An 8,319-nucleotide genomic window follows, 5' to 3' on the forward strand; every position below is an offset into this window, starting at 1 on the left:
AGGCGTGAGCCACTGCTCCTGGCCTCCTGAGAACTGCAGGAAGGTGCTTGAGAAAACCCTGGGCCTGGGACTGCCTCTCTGGTCACTTCTTAGGACTGATTTCAGCCTGGGATACAGGCTTATTCAAGCCAAAAGAGGACCCAAGAAGGAAGGTTCCAGGCAAGAGGCCTCTAGAGCAGAGCCCATGTCTTGCAGCTCTCCAGGTTACCCACACAATTCCACTTTGTGAATGTCCCCACGACCCTCCCAGGTACCTGCACGCTCTTCTTTTTTTTTTTTTTTTTTTTTTTTTTTTTTTGAGATGGAGTCTCGCTCTGTCGCCCGGCCTGGAGTGCAGTGGCCGGATCTCAGCTCACTGCAAGCTCCGCCTCCCGGGTTTTACGCCATTCTCCTGCCTCAGCCTCCCGAGTAGCTGGGACTACAGGCGCCAGCCACCTCGCCCGGCTAGCTTTTGTATTTTTTAGTAGAGACGGGGTTTCACCGTGTTAGCCAGGATGGTCTCGATCTCCTGACCTCGTGATTCGCCCGTCTCGGCCTCCCAGAGTACTGGGATTACAGGCTTGAGCCACCGCGCCCGGCCCGCTCTTCTTAATTCTCCTGGGCCTTTCACCCCTACAACTTGGGGTCACCCTGGATGCTCGTCTTGTCTCCTGCCCTTGCCCCATCCACGTCTCAGCTTGGGTGTCTCTTCTTTCAAGAGATCCTCCCTGAACCTCTGGGTTCTCAGATCTGCCCCCGCCATCACACAGCCTGCCTTCCTGCTCTTCCCCAAGGCCCCTGAGTGGTATTATAAGTAACTAACGGTGAGGTGCATTGCCTAAGCTCTCTCCCCTGCGAGAATTGTAGCTTCCTGAAAACAGAGCTGGCATTGTTTTTCTTCATTGAAATACTTTTGTATTGTACTTTTTCAAAAGTACCGGCTAAACTGTGTTCCAGAATTTGGCTTTTCCCTCTAGCCTAGTTTCTTACCTGTATTGTGAAGGTTACTGGACAAATGCTTTCATTTCTCTGCATGCAAGGACCCTGGTGGTTGGGCACACTCCTGATAACACCTTACCTGCACCCCTTCTCCCAAATTGATAACGTTCTTTTCTTTTCTTTTCTTTTTTTTGTGCCTTCTGAGTAGGTACTGTAAATCCCAAAGGAAAAAGGCAACATCACCTACCTCTCCCAAAACTAGTGTCTTGTGTTGGTCATTTAGAAATAAGAACAAAATGCCTGGGCGCGGTGGCTCACGCCTGTAATCCCAGCACTTTGGGAGGCTGAGGCGGGCGGATCATGAGGCAGGAGATCGAGACCATCGAGACCTCCTGAATAGCTGAGACAACAGGCGAGCACCACCACACCTAATGAGGCAGGGAGATGGATTCCTCAACAGAAAGGCGTGGAACTGGCCAGGTGTGGTGGCTCACGCCTGTAATTCCAGCACTTTGGGAGGCCGAGGTGGGCTGATCATGAGGTCATGAGATTGAGACCATCCTGGCCAACATGGTAAAACCCCGCCTCTACTAAAAATACAAAAATTAGCTGGGCGTGGTGGTGCGTGTCTATAGTTCCAGCTATTCAGGAGACTGAGGCAGGAGAATTGCTTGAACCCGGGAGGTGGAGGTTGCAGTGAGCCAAGATTGCGCCACTGCACCTGGGTGACAGAGTGAGAATGAATCTCAAAAAAAAAAAAAGGTGTAGAGCTGATGAATGCTCTCCAAATGGAACCCAAGTCCCTGATACAGTCTGTAACGCCTCCAACATCCCCCACTCACTCATTCATTCACCAGCCACGTGTTCGACTCCTACTGTGTGCTGGGCACCATTCTAGGCTCTGCAGATGCAGCAGTGAAGCAGACAACGCTAGCACCCACAGCCACAGGAGCCTGCCCCCTGAGCTTCCCTGCTGCTGGGTGGGGGGGTGGGGGCACAGTCTGAAATAAGCCAGTAAATAGAAAATGTGTCAGGTGGTGGGAAGTGCTGGGAAGAAAACCAGAGCGGCCCGACCACACTTCCCTGACCCACGTCTCACACCTCCCACACCCCTCCCAGGCGAGTCTCCAGCTCTGCTGAAGCTTTTTTCTGGGTCTTAAACCTGCAGGTTCCCCCGGCCTCTGGGTCTTTATCCACTCCATTGCCTCTGCCCAAAGCTGTCTTCCTCCCAAAGAACACCTACTCAGGCCTCAGCTTCTGTTTCCGCTCCTCAGAGCCCTTCCCTAATCCTACTGAACTGGCCAAGGCGCCTGGAGTTAGGTTCTGCAGCATCCCCATTGTAGACTTTGTGACACTTGACTGTAAGCTCCTCGAGAGCAGGAACCAAGCCTGTCCTGTCCTCGGCGCTATCCCCAGGGCCTAGTACAGCATGCGGCATATGATAGACGTTCAACAAATAAATGTTGAATGAACGATGGAGTAAATGAGCTCACAGGTCTTGGGAAGGCAGGCCTGGCAGCCCTGAGATCCGATGTTCATGTTTCCTGGGAATCAGGCACTGGGGTTGAGCTGCTGCTGTTCTGGCTTGCGCTGGTTTCTGTGCATCTGTTGCCCTAGGCCTCAGGCAGATTGTGGGGTCTCAGCTCTGCACCAGTCTCCCAGGAGAGTCTAGACCCCTGGGGTGGACGGTAGGGAGTGACTGGGGGCAGCTGAAACATATTCATCTGGGAAACTCTATGTCCGTCGCCCATTGGCAGCTGCAGGGCCCAGTCCCTTGGCGTGCAGATGGGAGTATATGGAAATAACCCCACCTTCCCTCCTTCAGGCCACTTTCAACATCCCAGGCAAGAGAAGGACCCATTGGCAACTGATTGCCACCCTCTGAGAGGGAGGCTGCAAAGGGGCATTGTCCCTGAAGGGGTTGAGTGGCCCTTCCACTCCCACTTCATCATGAGGTGAAGCGTGCATGGCCCAGAAACACACACAAAGCTGGATTTTCCAGAATGATTTCCCCCTCTGCCTTTGGAAAGTGGCATTCAGGTGTTCTGAGAATGCACACTGGCTCAGTGCAGACTTGGCCGTAGGTTCGCTGAACTTTTCAGCCTAATCTGTGGGAGGACACAGAGTGTAGCTCCGAACACCCACCCTCGGTGTTGCCACCCACTGACACGTGACGGCAGGCGTGTCACTTAGCCTTTCTGTATGTAGCTCAGTTTTGTCATCTGTACATGGGTGATAACTCCAGGAAGAGGTGAACCAGATTCGACCTGCAGAGATCCGGCCACATGGTCTGATGGGGAGAGGAGCTGCGATAAATGATAAGACAAAATTGTCAGCCGGGTGCGGTGGCTCAAGCCTGTAATCCCAGCACTTTGGGAGGCCGACACGGGTGGATCACGAGGTCAGGAGATCGAGACCATCCTGGCGAACCCGGTGAAACCCCGTCTCTACTAAAAAATACAAAAAACTAGCCGGGCAAGGTGGCGGGCGCCTGTAGTCCCAGCTACTTGGGAGGCTGAGGCAGGAGAACGGCGTGAACCTGGGAGGCGGAGCTTGCAGTGAGCTGAGGTCCGGCCACTGCACTCCAGCCTGGGCAACAGAGCGAGACTCTGTCTCAAAAAAAAAAAAAAATTGTCATCAGCTCTTCCGTCATAAGATTGATGCCATCCCATTGCCTGGAATGGAACCTGCTGCCCGAGTTCGCTCCAGCTCATGCCTTCCCCAGGACAATAAGAGGGAATGGAAACAGGGCATGGAGTCCTTCGATCCAGTGGACTTCACTCCCAGCTCCTGGAGGGGCTGTTATTGGAAGCCTATGCAGGCAGCAGCCTTCTTGCCAGTTTCATTAGCGTGGAGGCTCTGAGGACAGGGAGGGAGGAGGGATGTGGGTGGGCAGGGCCCTCCCTGGGGCCAGCGCTGAGGCTGTGAGGGTGGATGGCTGAAGCCTTGCAGGAAGTTTTGAGAGGAAGCTGGGCCCACAGGATCATGATGTGATCAGTTGGGGTGGCGTAAGAGTGCCTGATGATGGTTTGGGTGGCTTTTGTGGACATCCCCTGTCATGGCATCACCATGCTGAGCTCTGACCACACTCTCTTTGGCCCTCTTTATCTGTGGCTAAGGGGTTGGCAACACAGCCTCTGAAACTCAGTAGACACCCCTCCGCTTCCCGCAGCCCTGCCTCCTCTATCTCCCACCATTGTTCATGGGATACCAGAGGGACCCAGGCGCTCTGGGCCTCCAGCTTCCAAGGCAAGGAAGCCTCTCTTGGCCAGCCAGTACTCAGGGGATCTCAGCCAGTGGAGAATGGGAGAGCGAGGGCTTTGAGAATTCCCCAGACCTTAGATTTGGTGGGGGAACCCTTGCTGTCCACCAGGATTGAGGGTTACGGAACACCCCAGCCTTGAGGGAGAACTAGCTGCCCCTCCATCCCATTCCCAGCAAATTCTGACAAACACCCCCGACTCCTGTGGTGGAAGTTTGCCAGGTGTCAACTAAAGAAAATAAAAAGCTTCTGAAGAATTAGAGTTTGGGCCGGGTGTGGTGGCTCACACCTGTAATCCCAGTACTTTGGGAGGCTGAAGCCGGTGGATTGCCTGAGCCCAGGAGTTTGAGAGCAGCTGGGCAACATGTAGAGATGAAACGCCATCTCTACTGAAAATACAAAAAATTAGCCAGGCATAGTGGCATGCACCTGTGGTCCCAGCTACTTGGGAGGCTGAGGTGGGAGGATCACCTGAGCCCGGGGAGGTCTGAGGCTGCAGTGTGTGGTGATCACAACACTGCACTCCAGCCTGAGCAACAGAGTGAGACCATGTCTTAAAAAAAAAAAAAAAAGTGCCAGGTGTAGTGGCTCACGCCTGTAATCCCAGCAATTTGGGAGGCCAAGGTGGGCGGATCACTTGAAGTCAGGAGTTTGAGACCAGCCTGACCAACATGGAGAAACCCAGTCTCTATTAAAAATACAAAATTAGCTGGGCCTGGTGGCATAGGCCTGTCATGTCAGTTACTCGGGAGGCTGAGGCAGGAGAATCGCTTGAACCCAGGAGGCGGAGGTTGCAGTGAGCTGAGATCGCGCCGTTGTATTCCAGCTTGGGCAACAAGAGCGAAACTCTGTCTCAAAAACAAAAAAAACAGAAACTTAAGAGTTCTTTTTATTCCAAAATCTTACCAGGACTATAGACCAAGCCTATTGCCTGAGAGCAGCCCTGTGGAGGGGTTCTACCAGGCAACTCTGGTACCGTTTCAGTTCACAGTTTATGCACAGGTGGTAAAGCTGTCATACGTACAAAATCACGTCGAGGTTTGGGTATAGAGTACATCTGGCTGAAGATGACTAAAGCACATCTGCTAAATCGACTGTGGCGGCAGAATCACTAACCCCACCAGAAGGTATCTTACGTGTAGAAAAAAGCAAGGCTGGGGCCATTTGTCTTTCAAGGAATATAGTGACTCATGCAAGACACACGGGCTCTATTCTGTTTTGTCTTCAAAGCATCCCTCCAGACAGCTGCCCATTGTCACAGAGCCAGGTGCTTGTGAATCCACTCAAGCAGAAATGAGCAAACATTGCTTCTTACATTTGCTACTTGGGCTCACCCAGGAGAGGAAGCAGCCCCAGGTGCCAGCTGTGTGTTACAGAGCACGGGACCCGGAGCCTCAGCTTGGGGGCCAGTGTTGGCTGCTGCTCCTGGACAAGTCAGTGGGCCTCTCTGAGCCTCAGTTTCCTCATCCGTAGAATGGGGATTAGAATGCTACTTACTGGGCTGGGCACTGTGGCTCACACCTGTAATGCCAACACTTTGGGAGGCCAAGATGGGTGGATTGCTTGAACCCAGGAGCTCAAGATCGGCTTGGGCAACATAGGGAGACCCCGTCTCTACAAAAAATTTAAAAAACTAGCCAGGTGTGGTGGCATGAACCTGTGGTTCCAGCCACTTGGGAGGCTGAGGCAGGAGGATCACTTGAGCCCAGGAGTTGGAAGCTGCAGTGAGCCACTGGGTGACAGAGCAAGACCCTGTCTCAAAAAAAAAAGAAAAAAAAGAAAAAAGAAAAAAACCCCAGAAAACCAAGAATGTTACCTATTGGGTTGGGGTTTTTAGAGGATGAGATGAGATGATCAGGAGATGAAATGTGTAGTGCAGTACTGGGCCTAATAAATGTGCAACATTGTTATTTGAAACCAGGACCTGTGTGCATACTGGCAGATGAGGATCCTGTCTTTGGGTGGTCCACCCCATCTGGCCTGATACATAGTAAGGAATGAGGGGGGTGGGAGCAGGGGAAGTTTTAGGTGATTTCTCCATGAAATGATCGACACAGGGCACTGGCCCAGTGTCTGTGCTGGAGTAGGGCCTTGTGGGCCTCCGTGCCTGGGAGGGTCAGAGGCCTGAAAACCACTCAGGCCCTTCCAGGAATCTTTGGGTGGGCACTCTAAGGACCTTGTAGGACACGGTGTGGGAACAGAGCAGGATGGGGGCAGTTACCCACACCTCCATTCCACTCCTCCTGCAGGGTAAGACCTGCTCAAGTCCCACCTTCAGGCTGGATTGCCCAAACCTTTCCTCAGTCTCCCTGCCTGGCCGCGTGGACTCCCCATCTCCGTAAAACCCTCCTGTGGTTCTCCTGACCGGGCTGGGTGGGCTCCTTGGGCCTTCTCGCCTTGCTGGCCTGGGCCCTCCTGAAGGATAAGGGTCTCCCAGGTGCTGATCCTCCCTGTGGGCCTGAGCTACCAAAGGACTCCAAGGCCACTGACATCCGGGAGACCCAGCATCTTCTCTGGGTCCCTGATGTGGGTTCAGAGGCAGCCCCCCAAAGATATGTCCACCTAGAACTTCAGAGTATGACCTCATTTGAAATAAAGGTCTATGCAGTTATAATTTTTTTTTTTTTTGAGACAGTCTCACCCTGTCATTCACTAGGGCTGCATAACAGAACACCACAGACTGCAGGACTTAAGCAACATAAATTTCTTTTCTTTTTTTTTTTTTCAGTTGCCCAAGCTGGAGTGCAGTGGCACACTCTCGGCTCACTGCAACTTCCACCTCCTGGGTTCAAGTGATTCTCCTGCCTCAGCCTCCCGAGCTGCTGGGATTACGGGCACACACCACCACACCTGGCTAATGTTTTGTATTTTTAGTAGAGACAGGTTTTCACCATGTTGGCTAGAATGGTCTTGAACTCCTGAGCTCAAGTGCTCCACCCACCTCGGCCTCCCAAAGTGCTGGGATTACAGGTGTGAGCCGCTGTGCCCAGCCTTTCTGCAGATGTAATTAAGGTAAGGTAATTATCTCAAAATGAGAGCATCCTGGTTTAGGGAGGGCTTTAAATCCAATAATAGGTGTCTTATAAGATACAGAAAAGGACACACTACACAGACACAAAGAAGTAGGGGACACGGGCCAGGTGCGGTGGCTCACGCCTGTAATCCCAGCACTTTGGGAGGCCGTGGTGGGCGGATCACCTGAGGTCAGGAGTTTGAGTCCACCCAGGCCAACATGGCGAAACCCTGTCTCTACTAAAAATACAAAAAAAAATTAGCAAGGTGTGGTGGTACGTGCCTGTAATCTCAGCTACTCGAGAGGCTGAGGCAGGAGAATCGCTTGAACCTGGGAGGTGGAAGTTGCAGTGAGCCAAGATTGTGCCACTGCACTCCAGCCTGGGCGACAGAGCAAGGCTCTATCTCATTGAAAAAAAAAAAAAAGCAGGGGACATGATGACAGGGGCAGAGAGGACTGATGAAGGATGGCGGGCAGCCGCTAGAAGCTAGGGGAGAGGCGTAGGAGGGATAGATTTTCTGTCAGAGCTTCCAGAAGGAAGCAAGACTGCCAACACCTTGATCTTGGCCTTGCAGTCTCCAGAACTAGAGGCTAGAAGTTACCACAGTGGTAACTTCTAGTAACTTCTAGTAACTGAGCAGTTACCACAGCGGCCCTAAGAAATGAACACAGGCTGGGTGCGGTGCCTCATGCCTGTAATCCCAGCAATTTGGGAGGCTGAGGCAGGTGGATCACTTGAGGTCAGGAGTTTGAGACCAGCCTGGCCAACATGGTGAAACCCCGTCTCTACTGAAAATAGAAAAATTAGCGGGTGTGATGGCATGCACCTGAAATCTCACTTACTCGGGAGGCTGGGGCACGAGAGTCGCTTGAACCTGGGAGGCGGAGGTTGCAGTGAGCTGAGATCACACCACTGCACTCCAACCTGGGTGACACAGCGAGACTGACTCAAAAAAAAAAAAAAAAAAGAAATGAATACAGTTCACAGTTGCCTGGATGAATGATTAATGAGATGCTGGGGTGGCCACGTGACAGCTGTTTGCTCACAGTCAAGTCCACAGTTTAACTGTTAGTTTCAGTTGGGAATTAATTTTCTGAGGCAAGCAGAAACCTCAGTGTCCTGGGC

This window comes from Rhinopithecus bieti, unplaced genomic scaffold (genome assembly GCF_001698545.2).
Source record: "Rhinopithecus bieti isolate Rb0 unplaced genomic scaffold, ASM169854v2 scaffold_16234, whole genome shotgun sequence".
NCBI classification, from domain to species: domain Eukaryota; kingdom Metazoa; phylum Chordata; class Mammalia; order Primates; family Cercopithecidae; genus Rhinopithecus; species Rhinopithecus bieti.